This window comes from Bos taurus, chromosome 21 (genome assembly GCF_002263795.3).
Source record: "Bos taurus isolate L1 Dominette 01449 registration number 42190680 breed Hereford chromosome 21, ARS-UCD2.0, whole genome shotgun sequence".
Lineage (NCBI taxonomy): Eukaryota > Metazoa > Chordata > Mammalia > Artiodactyla > Bovidae > Bos > Bos taurus.
Window position 1 is genome coordinate 53,554,284 of NC_037348.1, and position 21,725 is coordinate 53,576,008.

The window sequence follows — 21,725 nt, forward strand, 5'->3', positions numbered from 1 at the left end:
TATTTGGTTCTCTTTGAAGCATGGTCCAACCAGAAGTTGTCTCCTAATGAGAATATAGGAAGAAGTGATCAAAGGTAAACCATCCAAACTTTTTGGAAAAGAACGTGTTTGAGTGGTATGTCAATTACTACAAACACTGAGTGGTTTGTAATTACTACAAACTTTGTTCTTTTTCCAGATATTTTCAAATTTGTGATAATTTAGAGACTTTTCCCTTAAATTCTAATTTGTAGTGATTTTTTTTTTTCTAATTCTAAATGGGCACTTTAATATGTGAATTTGTAATTTTTGGATTTTTTAATAAACAGCAACCAATATTTTAAATATTCAGTGTTCACAAAATGGGACTACTATTGTTCATTCCAGTGTTCATTGTCCTTCGCAGTATATACATGGTCCTAAAGGATCTCACCTCAGCTACCTGCCATGCCTTATTTTAGAGCACATGGCTCCTCTTCTCACCTGATGATTTCACCGAGACATCTTTAGTCTAAATTCTCATATGTATATACTTAATTACAGCCTTTCTGCTTGTGTGTCGCTAATGAATATTGTAACTGCATATGAAAAAAGACTAGGTACAGGTCAGTACTTACTGATACGGAGGCAAATATGTGGACTAGTAGTCATATTGGAGCCGTGATCCACATCAGGTGAGCATCTCTACTTGTAGGACATAAAAAACAAAGGTCCTGGTGAGGAAGTATGTTTGAAAAAAGATGTGCTTAGGAACTATGCCTATGTAGCTAGCAAATGAGAAAGCAAGTAAGATAAAAGGTGAGAAGACAAGACAGAAATAAAAATATTCTCAAGACAAAGTTTGCTCTCTTTACCTTCAAGAGTGGTAAAAAAAAAAAATAATAATAATAATAAATGTAAAAATGTTAAATATAGAAAATACAACCCAAATAGCATAATATTATTTATATTCTGGATATCAGTGAGTCCACACTGGTCATGGGTAGTGAGAGAGTCATTTCCTAGGCAGGTTGATAAGGAGTCTAGGGGTCCCCAAGGAGAGAGGGGTCTGGAATCCTCAAGGAGGAAGAAAGGACAAACTTTTTTTCTTTCTCTACATTCCTTAGGATTATATAACAATAATGTATCCTGCCTAAGGACAGTCTCTGGATTAAACCTTCTGTTATCTTAAAATGTAAATTATGGGAGTAGGTCTGAGGAGGTCTTTACAACCTCCAGACATTCTCTTTGGATTTATTGGAGAGTATATAACTTGATTGCTAACCCTAGCAAGGGGGTACTCTTTCTACCCCCTTCTGATGCCTATGTCAGAAGCTTTCTCTATCTCCTTTATACTTTAATAAAACTTTGTTACACAAAAGCTCTGAGCGATCAAGCCACATCTCTGGCCCCGGATTGAATTCTTCTCCTCCGGGGGCCAAGAATCCCGGCGTCTTCGTGTGATTCAACAACCACCTTTCAGTAGGGTGTACATACTTGGTTTGACTAGTGAGCAACACAGTACTCCCCCAATGGCTACATCATTCTCTAGCAGCTGGTAAATATTTCTTGATATTTGACAACCATCTTTCAGATTTTCCTCATACTAGGCATAAAATCATATCATTTTAATTTGCATTATTAATGTGTGTTTATGCATCTCTTCATGTGCTCATTGGACTTTCATTTTTACTTTTCAGTATGTGTCTGTTGACCCTTTCTACAATGAGGTTGCTGTCTTTTTTATTTCTGGTTTGAGTATTTTTGAGTACAGTATTGTTACTGTACTCTAGGTATTTGATTGTTTTCCTTAGAATTACATATAATTACTCAATTGTTTTCCTTAGAATTACATATAATTACTCATTCTATCATCTATATATTCACTTTATCTATGGTATCTTTCTTTGTACAAAATCCTCTAAGGTATATTTAAAAATAAAAGGATCGACTACAGGTGGAGCCCTTTCATAGGACTTTAGAGTAAATAAATTCACGAGAATTAGCACCAGCTGTCTTCTTGATGTAACTTGTAGACATTTCTACCACAATAATTTATAGATCAAGATCATATTCTCCATTTTCATATTCTCCATTCTCCACTATCAAACCTAGATAGTTTAGAAACACTCTTTTATTCATTTTGTACAACCTAAAAAGTTATGAACCTGAGTGGCATTTTTATATACTCTTAATACTCACTTTAAAACTGAGCCTACCCAATTTCCCTTATAAATGTGTCACATTTTCCATGGGTCTTTTCCTCCCTATAACATACATCAGTGCCTAAATGTTTATAATATAAACTAAATTTATCATGTTGTATATTACATCCTTATACGTGAAAGTTTACAATACATTTTGACTGCCTTCATCCAGTTCCTTTTACCCTAGTTTCCACCTCTGGTCTAGTCAAAGCTATCATTTCTCCAGTGGTCATGTATGAATATGAGAGTTGGACTATAAAGAAAGCTGAGCACAGAAGAATTGATGGTTTTGAACTGTGGTGTTGGAGAAGACACTTGAGAGTCCCTTAGACTGCAAGGAGATCCAACCAGTCCATCCTAAAGCAAATCAATCCTGAATATTCATTGGAAGGACTGTTACTGAAGCTTAAACTCCAGTACTTTGCCCACCTGATGTGAAGAACTGACTCCTCGGAAAAGACCCTGATGCTGGGAAAGATTGAAGGCGGGAGGAGAAGGGGACGACAGAGGATGAGATGGTTGGATGGCATCACCAACTCGCTAGACATGAGTTTCAGTAAAGTCCGGGACTTCATGATGGACAGAGAAGACTGGCATGCTACAGTCCATGGGGTCGCAAAGAGTCAGACACGATAGAACAACTGAACTGAACCACAAATCTTATCCCTTTTTCTATGAATTTGTTTGTATTTTGTTTGTTTGTTTGTTTGAGAGGTGTAATACTATGGCATTTCTCATTACACAAGGTTCAGTTCACTTCAGTCACTCAGTTCTGTCCGACTCTGCGACCCTATGAATTGCAGGACGCCAGGCCTCCCTATCCATCACGAACTCACAGAGTTCACTCAAACTCACATCCATCGAGTCTGTGATGTGATCCAACCATCTCATCCTCTGTCGTCCCCTTTGCCTCCTGCCCCCAATCCCTCCCAGCATCAGAGTCTTTTCCAATGAGTCAACTCTTAGCATGAGGTAGCCAAAGTACTGGAGTTTCAGCTTTAGCATCATTCCTTCCAAAGAAATCCCAGGGCTGATCTCCTTCAGAATGGACTGGTTGGATCTCCTTGCAGTCCAAAGGACTCTCAGGAGTCCTCTCCAACACCACAGTTTAAAAGCATCAATTCTTCGGCGCTCAGCTTTCTTCACAGTCCAACTCTCACATCCATACATGACCACTGGAAAAACCATAGCCTTTGACTAGACAGACCTTTGTTGGCAAAGCAATAGCTCTGCTTTTGAATATGCTATCTAGGTTGGTCATAACTTTCCTTCCAAGGAGTAAGCGTCTTTTAATTTCATGGCTGCAGTCATCATCTGCAGTGATTTTGGTGCCCAAAAAAATAAAGTCTGACACTGTTTCCACTGTTTCCCCATCTATTTCCCATGAAGTGATGGGACCAGATACCATGATCTTCATTTTCTGAATGTTGAGCTTTAAGCCAACTTTTTCACTCTCCTCTTTCACTTTCATCAAGAGGCTTTTGAGTTCCTCTTCACTTTCTGCCATAAGGGTGGTGTCATCTGCATATCTGAGGTTATTGATATTTCTCCCGGCAATCTTGAATCCAGCTTGTGCTTCTTCCAGCCCAGCATTTCTCATGATGTACTCTGCATAGAAGTTAAATAAGCTGGGTGACAATATACAGCCTTGATGTACTCCTTTTCCTATTTGGAACCAGTCTGTTGTTCCATGTCCAGTTCTAACTGTTGCTTCCTGACCTGCATACAGATTTCTCAAGAGGCAGGTCAGGTGGTCTGGTATTCCCATCTCTTGAAGAATTTTCCACAGTTTATTGTGATCCACACAGTCAAAGGCTTTGGCATAGTTAATAAAGCAGAAACAGATGTTTTTCTGGAACTCTCTTGCTTTTTCTATGATCCAGCAGATGTTGGCAATTTGATCTCTGGTTCCTCTGCCTTTTCTAAAACCAGCTTGAACATCTGGAAGTTCATGGTTCATGTACTGCTGAAGCCTGGCTTGGAGAATTTTGAGCATTACTTTACTAGCATGTGAGATGAGTGCAATTGTGCGGTAGTTTGAGCATTCTTTGGCATTGCCTTTCTTTGGGATTAGAATGAAAACTGATCTTTTCCAGTCCTGTGTCCACTGCTGAGTTTTCCAAATTTGCTGGCATATTGAGTGCAGCACTTTCACAGCATCATATTTCAGGATTTGAAACAGCTCAACTGGAATTCCATCACCTCCACTAGCTTTGTTCGTAGTGATGCTTTCTAAGGCCCACTTGACTTCACATTCCAGGATGTCTGGCTCTAGGTCATTGATCATACCATCATGATTATCTGGGTCATGAAGACTTTTTTGTACAGTTCTTCTGTGTATTCTTGCCACCTCTTCTTAATATCTTCTGCTTCTGTTAGGTCCATACCATTTCTGTCCTTTATCGAGCCCATCTTTGCATGAAATGTTCCCTTGGTATCTCTCATTTTCTTGAAGAGATCTCTAGTCTTTCCCATTCTGTTGTTTTCCTCTATTTCTTTGCATTGATTGCTGAGGAAGGCTTTCTTCTCTCTTCTTGCTGTTCTTTGGAACTCTGCATTCAGATGCTTATATCTTTCCTTTTCGCTTCTCTTCTTTTCACAGCTATTTGTAAGGCATCCCCAGCCATTTTGCTTTTTTGCATTTCTTTTCCATGGGGATGGTCTTGATCCCTGTCTCTTGTACAGTGTCATGAACCTCAGTCCATAGTTCATCAGGCACTCTATCTATCAGATCTAGGCCCTTAAATCTATTTCTCACTTCCACTGTATAATCATAAGAGATTTGATTTAGGTCCTACCTGAATGGTCTAGTGATTTTCCCTACTTTCTTCAATTTAAGTCTGAATTTGGCAATAAGGAGTTCATTATCTGAGCCACAGTCAGCTCCTGGTCTTGTTTGGTAGTGATTTTTTTATACATTTCAAAATAATTACCAGTGATGCCAAAAGCTTAGGTTCTTTGTTCACCAGTGCCAAATCAAATCTCAGAGACAAAGTTTTGGGTGAAGTAGAAATGAACAGCTTTATTGCTTTGCCAGTCAAAGGGAGACACAGTGGGCTAATGCCATCAATACTGTGTGCCCATCTCCTTGGGAAAGATAGAAGTTTTACAGTAATTGTTCAAAGAGGTGTAATCAGCTCATGGGCATTCTTCTGATGGGGTGGTGGTAAGTTAAGTAGGAGTCAGCACCATCAGCCTTCAGATCCAACTGGTCTGAGGTCTATATGCTTGTAGGCAGTGTACCATTGTTAAGCATTAACTTCTCCCACCTGAAGGGGTTTTTGGTATCTGCAAAATAGTTCAAAGATATTGTTGTGTATATCTGATGATAGGGAAACAGGACCTTGTCCAAAGGCTGCTCTTGGCTCAGTGTTTCTCCCTAGTCCTCCCTCCTCTCCTCTCCTTAATTAACAACCGCTGGAATCTGCCCATTGGAACTCAAGGAGGTCATGGGGCCTGAGGGAAGGCTGTTTCCTATAATCAAAGAAATGGAGGACACAGAAAGGCTTTGTCCTACAGGGCCCCACGGAGAAGGCAATGGAAGCCCACTCCAGTACTCTTGCTTGGAAAATCCCATGGATGGAGGAGCCTGGTGGGCTGTGGTCCATGGGGTCACTAAGAGTCAGACACAACTGAGCAACTTCACTTTCAGTTTTTACTTTCTTGCATTGGAGAAGGAAATGGCAACCCACTCCAGTGTTCTTGCCTGGAGAATCCCAGGAACGGGGGAGCCTGGTGGGCTGCCATCTATGAGGTCGCACAGAGTTGGACACGACTGAAGTGACTTAACAGCAGCACAGAGCCCCACGGGCTTCCATTCTTCCAGCTGGTAAAGAATCCACCTGCAGTGCAGGAGACCTGGGTTTGATCCCTCGGTTGGGCAGATCCTCTGGAGAAGGGAAAGGCTACCCACTCCAGTATTCCAGCCTAGAGAATTCCATGGACTATACAGTCCATGGGGTCACAAACAGTCAGACACAGCTGAGCGACTTTCACTTTCACTTTACATAGAGCCCCACAGGGGTCTGCATGGTATCTCCAAGATAAATCTAGTTATATATCACCATACAAAGATATTACTTAGTTATGGACTAAATTCCCCACACTGAATTCCCCAAACTGTGCATTTCATAACTGTGACTCTTTTGATTTGCAACTGGAAGTCTGTACTTTTTATTCTCCCTCACCTGTTTTTTCCCTTCCCCACCCCATCACCTCTGGCAATCACCTGTTTGTTCTTTGTATCTAAAACTCTGTTTCTGTTTTGTTACACAGGATCATTTGTTTCATTTTTAGACTCCACATATAAGTGAAATCATGGAGTGTTTGTCTTTCTCTGCCTGACTTATTTCACTGCATATATACCCCCTACGGCTTCCCAGATGGCTCAATGGTAAAGAATCCACCTGCAAGGCAGGTGACCCAGGCTCGATCCCTGGGTTGGGGAGATCCCCTGGAGGAGGGCATGGCAACCTATTCCAGAATTCTTGGCTGGAGAATCTTAGGGACAGAGGAGCCTGCCGGGCTACAGTCCATGGGGTCACAAAGAGTCAGACACAACTGAAGCTACTTAGCACACAATACCCTCTGGATCTATCCATGTTGTCCCAAATGCCAAGGTTTCATTCTTTTCTTTGGCTAATATTCTATTATATGTGTATGCTACATGTTTATCCATTCATCTATTATGGACACTTGGGTTGCTTCCATAGGTATTGGTATTTGTAGGTATTTGGCAACTGTAGGTATTGCTACAGTGAACAGAGGGGTACATACATCTTTTCAAATTAGTGTTTTCATTTTCTTTGGGTAATACCCAGGAATGGAATTTCTGGATTGTATTATAATTCTATATTTAATTTTTTGAGGAATCTCTGCACTGTTTTCCATAGCAGCTGCACCAATTTTCAGTCCTATCATCAGTGCCTCATGGTTTCCTTTTCTCCACATCCTTATCATCACTTGTTATTTGTTGATAACAGCCATTCTAACAGGTAAAAGGTAATATCATTGTGGTTTTGATTTGCATTTTCCTGATAGGGATATCAAGCATCTTTTTCATGTGCCCATTGGCCATCTGTATGACTTCTTTGTGCAAATGTCTGTTCAGATCATCTGCCTATGTTTTAATTAGGTTGTGTGTTTCTTGTGTTGTATGAGTTTTTGTATTTTGAATATTAATCCCTTATCAAATATATAGTTTGCAAGTACTATACCTCTCATTTGTAGGTGGTCTTTTCATTTTGTTGCTATGTTTATTAGCTGTTCAGAAACTTTTTAGTTTGATAAAGTTCCATTTGTTACTTTTTGCTTTTGTTTCCCTTGACTGAAGAGACATATGCCTCCAAATAGTTAAGACCTATGTCAAAGAGAGTACTGCCTATGTTTTTTTCTAGAAGTTCTGTGGTTTCATGTCTTACATTTATTTTTGTATATGGTATGAGAGTAGTACGGTTTAATTCTTTTTCATGTATCTGCAAGTTTTCCCAACACCATCTGTTGAAGAGGTAATCTTCTATCCATTTTATATTCTTGACTCCTTTGCCCTAGATTAATTGCCCATGCCAATTTAGGTTCATTTCTGGGCTCTCTATTCTATGGTTTTCTAGTACCAAAAACATTGTTTTCTAATAATTATCTGTGATAAATTTTGGCAATTGATGCTTTTGAACTGTGGTGTTGGAGAAGACTCTTGAGAGTCCCTTGGACTGCAAGGAGATCCAACCAGTCCATCCTAAAGGAAATCAGTCCTGAATATTCATTGGAAGGACTGATACTGAAGCTGAAACTCCAATAATTTGGCCACCTGATGTGAAGAACTGACTCATTTGAAAAGACCCTGATGCTGGGAAAGATTGAAGGTGGGAGGAGAAGGGGATGACAGAGGATGAGGTGGTTTGGATGGCATCACCAACTCAATGGACATGAGTTTGAGTAGACTCCAGGAGTTGGTGATGGACAGTGAAGCCTGGCATGCTGCAGTCCATGGGGTTGCAAAGAGTTGGACAGGACTGAGTGACTGAACTGTTTACTGTGATAGATTTTTACAATAGAGACCTCAAAGATGAATCAACCCCCATATCCAGTGCCTCAAGGTCTTTTAGCAAATTCAATAACATCCTGAGTCACTTCCTCATCTTTCACCCAGACATTTAACAGATTAAACATGGATAAAATTTTTAAATGTCATGGATGCTAAAAATTATTTTATGAATTACTAATTTAAAATTAAGTGATTGCTATTTCTAAGGGTAAGAAAGAAAGGCTAAGGAATAGAAGGTGAGTACTTGTTCAGATACCACAGCAAAGAAGAATTCCTGTAGCTCTTGAGTGCATCTGTGTATGTGTGTGTAATGAACACACAAAAATGAATACTCTGGCTTACAGCTTATTATTAGTAAAGAAACATATACAGCTGGACAATAAATAAGTAAAATAATTCAAAAGAAATGAGAAGCTGGTAATTATTACATAGTTATCAATCTAATGTGTAATTAGTGCTGGCTATTCCAATGATGCCTCTCAATCACTGTAATACATCCTTAAGGTTATGTTGCAGATAAAAAAAATTAAGGCTTTAATAGAAAGTTTCAATGATGCATCTAAAGTTACACAAATGGTTAGAGAAAAAGTCAAGATATTACCCAATGAAGACTCTTTTTGATATACCATACTGCCTTTAGGTAACATGATGCTAATGCAGTTCTGAGAGGAGAAGAAATTGTGAGTTACACATTCAATCATAGATAATCATTTTATTTTATTTGTTTTACTTATTGGAGGCATCAGGAAAAAAAATGATTATTCAGAACAGTTATTTCAAGTATATTAAACTAAGGCTAGGTGAATATTTTTAAGAAGTATCTCTAATAATATATTTATAAGGAATTTATATAATCATATCAACCAAAACTCAGTCAGAATTCCTGCATCAGATTTTTTTAAGAAAATAGGAAACAATTGCTGTGGATAGAAAGAGTAAAATATTTCGGACATTACATAAGCATAATGGTATTCTAATCTGACTTCTCCTGATGTAGAATTCATACTTCCTTTCTTAAAAGATTAAATTTTAAATAATTAGCATTTTTTCATAAATAATTTTGTCAGAAACATTATATACTGTTATACCATAGACAATATGTAAAGAGTCACGCCATGAATTTGATTTTTAATTTGCAACATCTGTCTCAGCCATAGGTATCATTTTCTTTAAGAAAGTAGCACTGGCACAAAAGCTACCCGCATGTCATCTGTTCTGTGTACTGTACCTGAGAAATTGCTTTGTGTCTCCCAAGAGAGCCCAATTAGCATATCGTTCTTACCTGCTGCTGCTGCTGCTCCCTAAAACAACCTGCAGAATTGACATTTGTTTTTGGAAAGTGGGTTACAGGCCCAAAAACAAGTAATAAACACAGACAGTCCTAGAAAAAAACTGGTAATGCGGAGATTACAGTTCCTAAAACCTTTCTGGTTAAGCAGCCATTAAAGCACCTGGATGTCCCCAGGAGATCGACATGGCAACTAAAGAAAGACTACCTAGGCGCGTTTTGCTCAGTTGGCCAGAGACTTCATTTTTACTAAATGGACTCTAACATAAAACAGGAGAAGGTCTGAAACAAGTTTAAAGGATCTAAGTTAAGGCTGCCTAAGCATAGATATGCAGGCTTGTTTGAGGTTTTGCAAGCTAAGCTTAGAATAGTGCAAAGCCAAAGCCTTGCCAATACCACTGAGAGTCTTCTTTGAAGGAGCAATGGTATGTTGGGTTTAACTAGGCTGCCATAAGCAAACTATGAAAAAATATATTTTAGGAAACTATGGATATAGCTCAATGGACAAACGGTTTTTCTGCCAAAAATTCATTTGTGAATTGATCTTTGGAAATCTGAATCCATTCCTCAAAATATATAGTGATGATTAATGATTGAAGATAAGCCACAGATGCCCAATTCAGCCCTTCAAATATATAAAATATAGTATTAATTAATGCTTTTTACCCTATCAGATATTTTATATGGTTAAGTTGTATTCTAAATTCCAAATAAGGTGGCTAAGAATACACATCACCGGTGATGATGCATGGGCCCTGGGTCCTGCTGGCTGTTGTGGAGATCAACAGGAATGGACTTGGGTGGACTAGGACCTCTGAGAAAACCAAGCATTACAGATCTTCTAAGAGCCAGTTAAAATAAGTTTTCTTAATGGCAATCAATGCCCTTTATAACACTCTATAAGAGAATTTAAAACATGTGGCATAGCCTTATAAAATGAAATATTTATGGTCTGCTGCTGCTACTGCTAAGTCACTTCAGTCGCGTCTGACTCTGTGCGACCCCACAGACAGCAGCCCACCAGGCTCCCCGGTCCCTGGGATTCTCCAGGCAGGAACACTGGAGTGGGTTGCCATTTCCTTCTCCAATGCAGAAAAGTGAAAAGTGAAAGTGAAGTCGCTCAGTCGTGTCCAACTCTTAGCGACCCCATGGACTGCAGCCTACCAGGCTCCTCCGCACATGGGATTTTCCAGGCAAGAGTACTGGAGTGGGGTGCCATTGCCTTCTCTGATTTATGGTCTAAAGAATATTAATTTGCTGATATTTCTCTATTAGGTGCTTACTTTTTAAAATGGCATTACGTGTTGCTTGGGAAGCTTCTCGTGTTCACTAATTCATTATCTACTTGGAGACATTTCTTGAGATTTTTACAATTGGGAAGGAAAAATAACATCTAACCAAATGTTTTTCTTTAATTATGAAATAACTAAATAGGTTTGCTTTGATACATAAATGTGATGAAATAAAAAAAATTTTTGTAATGCAGATCCCTTAATATATACATTTAGAATTTATAAAATGAAACTGGATAAGTACTTATTTTAATACCAGCATTTATTTAAAAGGGGAATAGTTCTTATCTGACATAAATGGCCAGTTCTGAGGAAGAAATAAAACTTTCTTAATACTCTGAGGAAAGGACATTTTTACCTCTTTTTTGTTTGTTCATTTGTTCTTTCCCTCCATCCTCCTGCAATGCTGTTCTCTTCTACTCTTATGCACTCTGTCATGACACAGATAGTTATTGATGTTCCCTGCACTATGAAAGGTGTTGCGGAAATAGTAATAACCAGGGTGGTGCCCCCCCTGCCACTAAGAGGCTGACTTCTAGTGGAGAAAAAATTTGTACTAAAAGTGGGATGATTGTTACCAAAAACATGAAATGTAGGGCATTGTGGAGTATATAAAATAAGTTTCTGACTGTAGGCTTATACCTGAGACAGTGAAATGAGGCAAGTTATCATATTTGGGGAAAGTAAGTAGTATACTTAAATTTGATACTTAGTGGTATATACCACTATATATTCTTGGTTGTTTTGTAGCTGTGCTGTTTAGCCTGAGAACAATTGCAGAGAAGAGAAAAGAAATGACTCAGTATTGGAGACTGACATGACAAAATGATAAAGGAGTTGGAATTCAGGACTCTCAGAAAAGGCTTCCTCTAAAGGTGTGGCCACAATCAACTGTTTGCCTTTCAGGTGATGGGTTATTTACCCCTGTTCACGAGTGCTTTATTCTAGGAGATGTAAAGCAAGAGGAGAAAGAAACTGGTCTCTAATCCTCTGTCAGTGCTTGTTCCGCTGTTGCTAGTGCCAGACGTATCTTTCCTCTTGGTCTCATCTTGTGTATTTTTAGTTTTTTGACACTTGATGCTTAAACTCCCTTAGTACTCTCTTCTATTAGCCCGGGTGCCTGTGGCTGGGTATATCCACTGCTTTATTCCTCAGGCTGTGGCTTGAATGACTTATCTCCCTTTCACAAGTAATTGTTTGCCTGGTAAGTGTCCCTGCCTCAAAAGAAAAAAAAAAAAAAAATCTGGATATGACCCAGCCTGCCTTGTTGAAATCTTCACTACTTACCGATCTCATTGACATTTGCCAACTGCTTTCCTATGCGGAACAGATTTTATGCCTCTTTCACTTCACTTCTGGTACCTCAGGGTCAGAATCCGCCATGCCCACAGACTTGTTATAGCCGGCCGGCTGTCCTCTCTGCCAGCTGGTCCGCCTATGGGCAGTCTCAATTTAAATCTTCATAGTTTTCTCTACCTTTGAACTTGACCCTTACTAACCTGATTTGGGCTGCTCTTTCACCCTGTAGGCAATAGTTTTCTGAGGTTGGGCTTGTTTCCATTTTAGCCACAACTGAATTTGATAAATATTTTTGAAAAAAATCTTTTTCTTCTTTTGCTTTAGAAAGCTGTTTATATAAAATGCATATAATTTTGTGTTTAAGCTTCAGCAAGTATGATTACATTTCATAACACTTTGCTTTTCACAGTCATGCATCCAGATTCAGTAAGTATTTAAACCAACCTTTCCAAGCAGAAACTCTGCTAAAGTTTGTTCTCTTCATTTTTTTAGGTTACTACACTTACAGTACAGTTCAGTTCAGTTGCTCAGTTGTGTCTGCCTCTTTGCGACCCCATGGACTGCAGCACGCCAGGCCTCCCTGTCCATCACCAACTCCTAGAGTTTACTCAAACTCATGTCCATTGAGTCAGTGATGCCATCCAACCATCTTATCCTCTGTCTTCCCCATCTCCTCCTGCCTTCAATCTTTCCCAGCATCAGGATCTGTTCCAGTGAGTCAGTTCTTCACATCAGGTGGCCAAAGTATTGGAGTTTCAGCTTCAACATCAGTCCTTCCAATGAACACCCAGGACTGGTCTCCTTTAGGATGCACTGGTTGGACCTCCTTGCAGTCCAAGGGACTCTCAAGAGTCTTCTCCAACACCACAGTTCAAAATCGTCAATTCTTCCGTGCTCAGCTTTCTTTATAGTTCCAACTCTCACTTTCATACATGACCACTGGAAAAACCATATCCTTGACTAGATGGACCTTTGTTGAAAAGTAATGTCTCTGCTTTTGAATATGCTATCTAGGTTGGTCATAACTTTTCTTCCAAGGAGTAAGCATCTTTTAATTTCATGGCTGCAATCACCATCTGCAGTGATTTTGGAGCCCCAAAAAATAAAGTCTGACACTGTGTCTCCATCTATTTGCCATGAAGTGATGGGACCAGATGCCATGATCTTAGTTTTCTGAATGTTGAGTTTTAAGCCAACTTTTTCACTCTCCTCTTTCACTTTCATCAAGAGGCTCTTTAGTTCCTTTTCACTTTCTGCCATAAGGGTGGTGTCATCTGCATATCTGAGGTTATTGATATTTCTCCCAGCAATCTTGATTACAGCTTGTGCTTCCTCCAGCCCAGCATTTCTCATGATGTACTCTGCATGTAAGTTAAATAAGCAGGGTGACAATATACAGCCTTGACAGACTCCTTTTCCTGTTTGGAGCCAGTCTGTTTGTTCCATGTCCAGTTCTAATTGTAGCTTCTTGACCTGTACATAGATTTCTCAAGAGGCAGGTCAGGTAGTCTGGTATTCCCATCTCTTGAAGACTCTTCCACAGTTTGTTGTGATCCACACAGTCAAAGGCTTTGGTGTAGTCAATAGAGCAGTCAATAGAAGAAGTAGTCAATAGTTCCAGAATGTTTTTCTGGAACTCTCTTGCTTTTTCAATGATCCAATGGATGTTAGCAATTTGATCTCTGGTTCCTTTACCTTTTCTAAAACCAGCTTGAACATCTGGAATTTCATGGTTCACGTATTGTTGAAGCCTGGCTTGGAGAAATTTGAAAATTGCTTTGCTAGCGTGTGAGATGAGTGCAATTGTGCAGTAGTTTGAGCATTCTTTGGCATTGCCTTTCTTTGGGGTTGGAATGAAAATTACCTTTCCCAGTCCTGTGTCCACTGCTGAGTTTTCCAAATTTGCTGGCATATTGAGTGCAGCACTTTCACAGCATTGTCTTTTAGGATTTGAAATAGGCCTCACTCACTGTATATTTTGAGTGAGATATATCATGCATTCCCAATAGCACAGGACTGCTTCTAGGGGGAAAATTTTGGGGGTCAAGAATTTAAAAAATAACTTTTTGAGGGATTTAACAATATGGTGGAGTAGGAGAACGTAGAACTCACCCTTCCCCATGAGCACAACAAAAAATACATCCACATGTGGAAAGATTTTCATTGAATCTGGCAGAAAGACCCTTGTACATCCATGGCTGTAAGAAAGATCCATATGTAATCAGAAGGGAAGGGGAAACAAGTCAGGACTCAGAGAAAAGGGAGAATATACCTGGGCAGAGACCAACCCTGAAAGTGAACAGGTCATGGATTGGGCATCCTAGTTGGGGTCATACACAGGGGAGATGTGTCCCCTTGGCTGGAAGGAGAACCACGGAGATTAACAGGAGACTTGTGTAAAGTCTGAACTCTGTCATAAGCATTTCATACAATCTGGCTTACCCCTGAAACTGGTCAGGAAAGGCGTACTGAAACTGCATGACTGGTGGACTCATTTCCTGTGACCTTCTTAGTGAGCATCCCAGCCCAATCCTAGTGAACACACATGCTTATTCCACACATGCAGAGGCAACAAGGTCCCGTGCTGACAAACACTGGTTTAATTAAAAAAAAAAAGTAAGAAAGAGCTTCATATCTGCTTTGCAGAAACATCCAAGTCAACAGGGAAAGCTTACTGGGAATTGGCGCCTTTTTAAGAAATGACATTGTTTGAACAAACTATAAAGCACAGCCTGGAAAATGATATGGTAGTCACAAAGGATGCTAGTCAACACATACCTCCTAGATTATCAACTTCTGTCAAACTCGAAATTTTTTCAGTGTATTATTTTCTGATAGTCTTTCAAGTTTTTGTTTGTTGAATCAACATCAAATGAATAGCTATTTAATATGCATGCAGAACCTTTTTGCACTGGTCATATTACTTTAAAAAAACTATATAGTTATGTGAAGAATTTTAGTTTGAAAGAGCAAAATTAGATTGTTTCATGAATCACGAATTCATTTAGTCACAGCTACTTCTAAGAGCAAACAATTTTCTCTAGAAATAATGCATTTCAATTACAGCCAACTGCACAAGCCTCAAAGGCCCTATTATACTCTTAATGAGGGGGCAGTCTTCACATCTCAAGTGCAGTCAAAGCCTTGACTCAAGCATTTGAAAACATTTTCTTGTCTATGGCCGTACTTCCCTGAATGTGCCCAGTCTCATCTGAAAATATTTTCTTTGGCTTGATGACTTATGACTTGTATTAGCTTCACCATTCCTAACTTCCCCTTCATTGAAATGACTTTCTTTATTTTGCCAATCAAGTCAACACACTTTACTACTTGTAGTCTTAGAATACTAGACTTAGAACACTAAAATTTTGTATTTCGTTGACATTTCTATTAGTTGTTAAATACAATCAAGTTATATCTTGTAAAATCTCATCTACTTGAACTTTTGGTAACATCTGATTTTATCATCGCTTATAATTTCTGATTTTTGGTACATTTTGTGGTCCTTCATTTTCCAGTTTCTACTTTGACCAATCTGAGTGCTCTTTCCTTAGTTCTGTGTTCTAAGCACATTCTTCTGTCTGTAGACATTCTCATCAGCTTTCATGAGTTCAACATGTCATGTTACTGTGCAAGGTGCTAGGTGGACAAAAGGAGACTAAATATGGTCCTGCCTTCTAGAAGCAGTAAACATCTTTCCTAAATTTCATACATATATTTCCAACATAATTTTAGAAATATTCACTTTCATACTCTGTGAAAATCTCAAGCTTAATATAAAACTTGAATTTTTTCAACCTTAAAACATATTCTTCTTCTTTGGTAAATGGCACAGTACCCACCGTAATAACTATATAGTTTCTCTCTTGTCTCTTCCTAAAATCTCAGATAGAATCAGACAGAAAATTCAACTTATTTCAAAAATACATCTCCTTATTCAAGAATACAATAATGTTTTTAGGGACTCATTATTATTAGTTTCCAATCCTGGTTTCTCCACTTGTGACTTGTGTGGTCTTTAAAGTGACAAAGTCCTCATGTCTCAATTCCCTTACTGATACAATGAAAATATCCTCTAAATAATAGATGCTGTAAGAATCACTTAAACATAGGAGGACATAGTACGTACTATATACTGAATGTGTTTTTATTTTCACTTTCCCCAACTGTTTCTCCTTTTCTCATGTCACCGACATGGATTTTATTCTTATTCAGGGCCATCTGGGTATTCTGGCACAGATTTATATGCTTGTATTCTCTGTCAATATTTATCTAAACACCACAATGTCATTTAATTACTCCTCTGAAATCTTCCAGAATTATCAATTGCCCACAAGGAAAATATTAATTCCTATATTACCATATAAGAATCTTTATCACATCTTATATACTTCTGTATATGACCAATAATGTACAGCTTTAGGCCTACAGCAGATATTTGCCAAACATCTTCTGGTTTTGCTTACCTCTCTTTGTAGAAACTTATGCAAAAGGCCATGCTTAATCCTTTGTAGATATTACTGAGTTTTCAAAGGGAGCCGTTATAGGCAAGCTAATGCTGCTTTAAAAATTCCTAGAGATTATCATACAGAGGGACACAAGTCAGGGAAAGACAAATATCATATGATATTGCTTGTATGTGGCATCTTAAAGAAGAGGGGTACAAATGAACTTATTCACAAAACAGAAATAAAGTCACAAAAGTAGAAAACAAACTTACGGTCACCAGGGGATAAGGGGTGGGGGTAGGGATAAATTGGGAGCTTGGGATTGACACATACATACTACTATATATAAAATAAATAACAATAAGGACCTACGGTATAGCACAGGTAACTCTACTCAATACTCTGTAATAATATGGGAAAAGAATCTTTAAAAAAAAAGTGAACATATGTTTAACGAATTCACTTTGCTCTACACCTGAAGCACGACATTGTAAATCAACTATGCATACTCAGTTGCTTCAGTCATGTCCAATTCTGTGACCCCATGAACGTAGCCCACCAGGCGATTTGTCCATGAGATTTCCCAGGCATGAATACTGGAGTGGGTTGCCATTTAATAAAAATAAATTTTTAAGAATTATATGGATAAGGGGGGAGGGACCGAGTTGAGGAACAGCATCCACTGGATTTGTGGAATCTAATATCCCCTTACCAAGTCTGTTTTGTCTTCTACTTTGTAGGAATCTTTCTGTATAGTTTTTGTTGTTTGAGAGAAGAGAAAGACCTGGAGAAAAGCCATAGAATCTACATGCTTTCAGCTGGAGCTAACACTTTTACCATCCTTCTCTCTTTTCTAATACTCTTCCCTGGGTTGAAGGTTAAGTCTGGATAATGATAATAACTAGTAATAGTAAGACTGGGATATAAGCAGACTTCCCCATTGAGCTTCACCTCATGTGTAGTTCTGCAGTGGGTATGACTTCAATCCAGGAGAAGGCAATGGCACCCTACTCCAGTACTTTTGCCTGGAAAATCCTACGGATGGAGGAGCCTGGAAGGCTGCAGTCCATGGGGTCGCTGAGGGTCAGACACGACTGAGTGACTTCACTTTCACTTTTCACTCTCATGCATTGGAGAAGGAAATGGCAACCCACTCCAGTGTTCTTGCCTGGAGAATCCCAGGGACGGGGGACCCTGGGTGGGCTGCCATCGATGAGGTCACACAGAGTCGGACATGACTGAAATGACTTATCAGCAGCAGCATGACTTCAATCACCATAGGGAAATATGGGTTCCTGCTGTTACTCGCATGTAACTAAAGATCCCAATACCATGATCACTGGATATAACTGTTAATATGCATATTAACTTCAGTCTGTTTTCAAATAATAGGACTATCTTTATGAACTTATAGGTAAAACCTTATAATACTTTATTCTTCTCATGAATTTTGATCTCTTATTTATCAATTTTTCTACATATGTAATAATTCCATGATTTATTATTTTCTTGAGTCACTAGTGATTATATACATATATAATATATATATATATATACATATATATATTCACACACATTTATATAGTTTGTTCATAAGTTAACTTGTAAAGGGAATTTCATAAATACCCAGATATTGACTTCTATTTATTTTTCAGCAGCCAAATTTCTGTATGTAATCATTTCTTTCAGTTTAAAAACTTTCAGTATCCCTTATAATGCAGGTCTGCTGAAGATGAAGTCTCAGAAAATAGTTTTTGCTTTCATATCTACATAGTGTTTTCAGTGATACAGAATTGTAAGTAGATGGGTTTATGTTTCCCCCCATTTTTATATTTTAAAGATGTCTTTTGTTTTCTGGCCCTCATTATTTCTGATGAGAAGCAGCTGTTTTTTTTTTTTTTAATTGTTGTTTCTATTTAATCATCTTGTGTTAGACCCTGGATGCTTTTTAAATTTTTGCTGTATCTTTGGTTTTCAGCAGTTAGAATGATCAACCTAATCTGGTGGACCTAATGTGGTTTTATTTGCATTTTCCTTCTTGAGGCAGTTTCATCTTTTTGAACCTCTGTGATGTATTTCACGTATTTAGAGAACGTTTTGCCCATTACCTTTTCAAATAATTTTCTGCCCTATCTTCTCTCTCCTCTTTATCATGTACTCCAATAATCATATACATACATTTAATTCTGCTCCACATATTTCCAGACAGCCTGTCATAATTTTATTCGCTTTCATTCTCTTGTGAACATCTATTTATTTAGTGTGGGCTGTGCTGGGTCTTCCTTGTTTTGCGCAGGTTTCTCTAGTTGCAGCGAGCAGGGAGCGACTCTTTGTTGTGTTTATCATTTTATCTTATGTTTCAGTTTGGACTATCTTCAGTTTTAATGATCTTTTCTCTGCTGACTCCAAAGAGGATTAAGTGACTACTTTAAGATCTGAGGTGAATTTATTTTTAAAAAATAGTATACTTATATATTTATTTTAAGCATTTTCATTTTGGCTTTAAAAAAAAATAGTTTCCAGGTTTCTGCTAAATTTTATCATGTTTAACACACGTACGCCTATTATACACTGTGATAGTAATTTTCTGTGTGTCAATTTGATTAGGCAAAGGGATGCCCAACCAGACAGTAAGACATTATTTTTAGCTGTGTCTATGAGAGTATCTGGAAAAAATAGCATTTGATTAAGTAGGCTAATTAAAAGAAGACCTGTCTTCATCGGTGTAAGTGAGCATCACTTAATCCATCGAGGGCCTGAACAGAATGAAAAGGCAAAGGAAGGGTGAATTCTCTCTCTCCCTTAACCTGGAGTGTCTATTTCCTAGTGCCTTTGAGTGTATGAGCTTCTTGTTGTCTGGCCTTTCTGTTTCTGGGACTTATAACATACCCCTGGTTCTCAGGCCTTTGTCCTCAAACTGCAGGTTACACCATCAGCTTCTCTGATTTTCAGGTCTTCAAACTCAGACTAAAGTATACAACCAGTTTTCCTGGTTCTTTAGCTTGTAGATGGCAGATTTAGGGACTTCTCAGTTTCCATAAATATGTCAGTGTGTGTATGTATGTGTGTGTGTGTTTATTATCTTGGTTCTGCTGCTCTGGAGAACTCTGGCTAATGCATACAACTTGCATGTATGCTTCTGTGTAATTATTATAGTTACTCTAAATTCCCTTCTGAAAATTAAAATATCAGGCCATCTGTGTATTTGTTTCTAGAGTATATTTGCTTTTCTCATCTTGGGTCTCATTTTCCTGCATCTTCGTGGAAATTAAAAAAAATTATAGTATGTTAGGCATTGTGTAAAATAACATTGGAGACTAAGAGTAAGTGATAAGGAAAAGTATGTCTTTTCCTTTGAAAGGTTGATAATGTTACCATGTCATTCTACTAGTTGAGCAGAGTCTGGGCACTCTTACAACTTCTGATATATTTGGTTCACTCTTAGCTTCAAATGTTTTGAGAGGTGATTAGTAAGTCTCTAGAGATCTCACAATTTATACTATAGTGTCCAGTTTTCAGGAATATTTGTCAATCCTCTTAGTTTTTAACACCTACACTAGCTTTCTGTACCTCAGTTATTCTCTGTCTTGCTGATCTCAGTATTTGGAGGGATGATTTACATGCTTGGGAAGGTCCCATGTGCCTCCTATGTTAATCTTTCAGCTTTATTGCCTGGCCCTGTCTTTGGCATATTACCTATGCACTCACTGAAAATCAGTGGGAAAAGTTGGAGGTAGCTGCAGACATTTTCTAAAGCTGAGGTTCCATAGGATTCCTCCTTCTCCCACCATTTTCCAGTGAAAATAGCCATGTAACTGTTCTCTCTTAGAATAGACTTTTTTCTCTTAAATTTGCCTCAGTTTCTTTAATTAAATTCATCATCCACCTTCTGTTGCCTTTTAAAGTAATTGTGACTTGGTTTTATCTGGTTTATATTCACATTTTTTGTTTGCTTTTGTAGGGAGCAACAGTTTCCTACAACTTTTCATAACTTAACCAGAAGTAAAGGCCTCTTTTTGTTCTTTTTGTATTTCAATTTTTACAAGGATAGTTTACAAGGATAGATAGCATCCAATACATGACTTATTTAATTGAAAATTCTATTTTCACATTAGAGAGGATAGGATTTCTTCTGGTAAACAAATGATCAATTATGAATTTTCTAAGGACCGTATCTGCAGTATCACACTGAAATACTCAGGAGGTATTCTTAGAGTCCACTGAACAGTCAGGCTCATAAGATACCTGTCATAGGCCATGTTTAACAATGGGTTTACTTAGAAGAATTTAGGCCAGAAAACACAATTTTCCAACAGGGTAGTGATGCCTATCCAACTTGTATGGGTGTCCTTGAAATAGTGTGTGTGGCATCCAGGAACTATCCTGTATGGTTCTTCAGATGATAGACCAGGGTGAGGGAATGAAAGGTGACATATTGGTGAGGTACAGAAGCCATCCCAGGGTAATACTTATTCCTTAGAGGAGCTAATGTTGCTTGTGACAATTCAGTGGGTATGGTTTTCAGGTTCAGCAAAGGACAGGCAAGTTACAAGGGTCACTGCAATCAAGAATGCTCAAAACCATGGCTTTATACTAAGTATTTACAAAATTTTCTCATTCCAGATGCAGTTTACCGAATTGGTCAATTTTACCATAAGCAATGTTCTACTCATATGAAGTTTCCAGGAAAAAAAGAAATAGAAAATTGACTGAAGGTAAATTCTCATTCTAGAATTTGTAAGAATGTGAGAGGATCTGTTATAGCCAATTCATGATATTTAATATCAATATTTAGTACTATTCAATAAACAGTATCCATAGATGGCAACCCATGACTGAAGAGACTCAGCACACATACATATATACTATATGCAAGATATTTTAGAAGAATGTACATATTTTTGTAGTTTTTAGTACAATTGACTAAACTTGTACTTTCTCTAAAAATGTTTTTGATTATTCTTACCCACATGTATATAGTATACATATACGTAATAAATTAAGTCATATCCTGTATGGTGAATCTAAGAATACAAGTTGCAATTCATTTTATTGTTACATACTCAAATATAGAAGTTATAATACCATATTTTTAAAATTTACTAATGAGTTTAGAGATTGCAAATAAAATGTAAAATTTGGGATAGAGGCATTCATATATCTATTCCAATATTTTCACTTCACGAATAG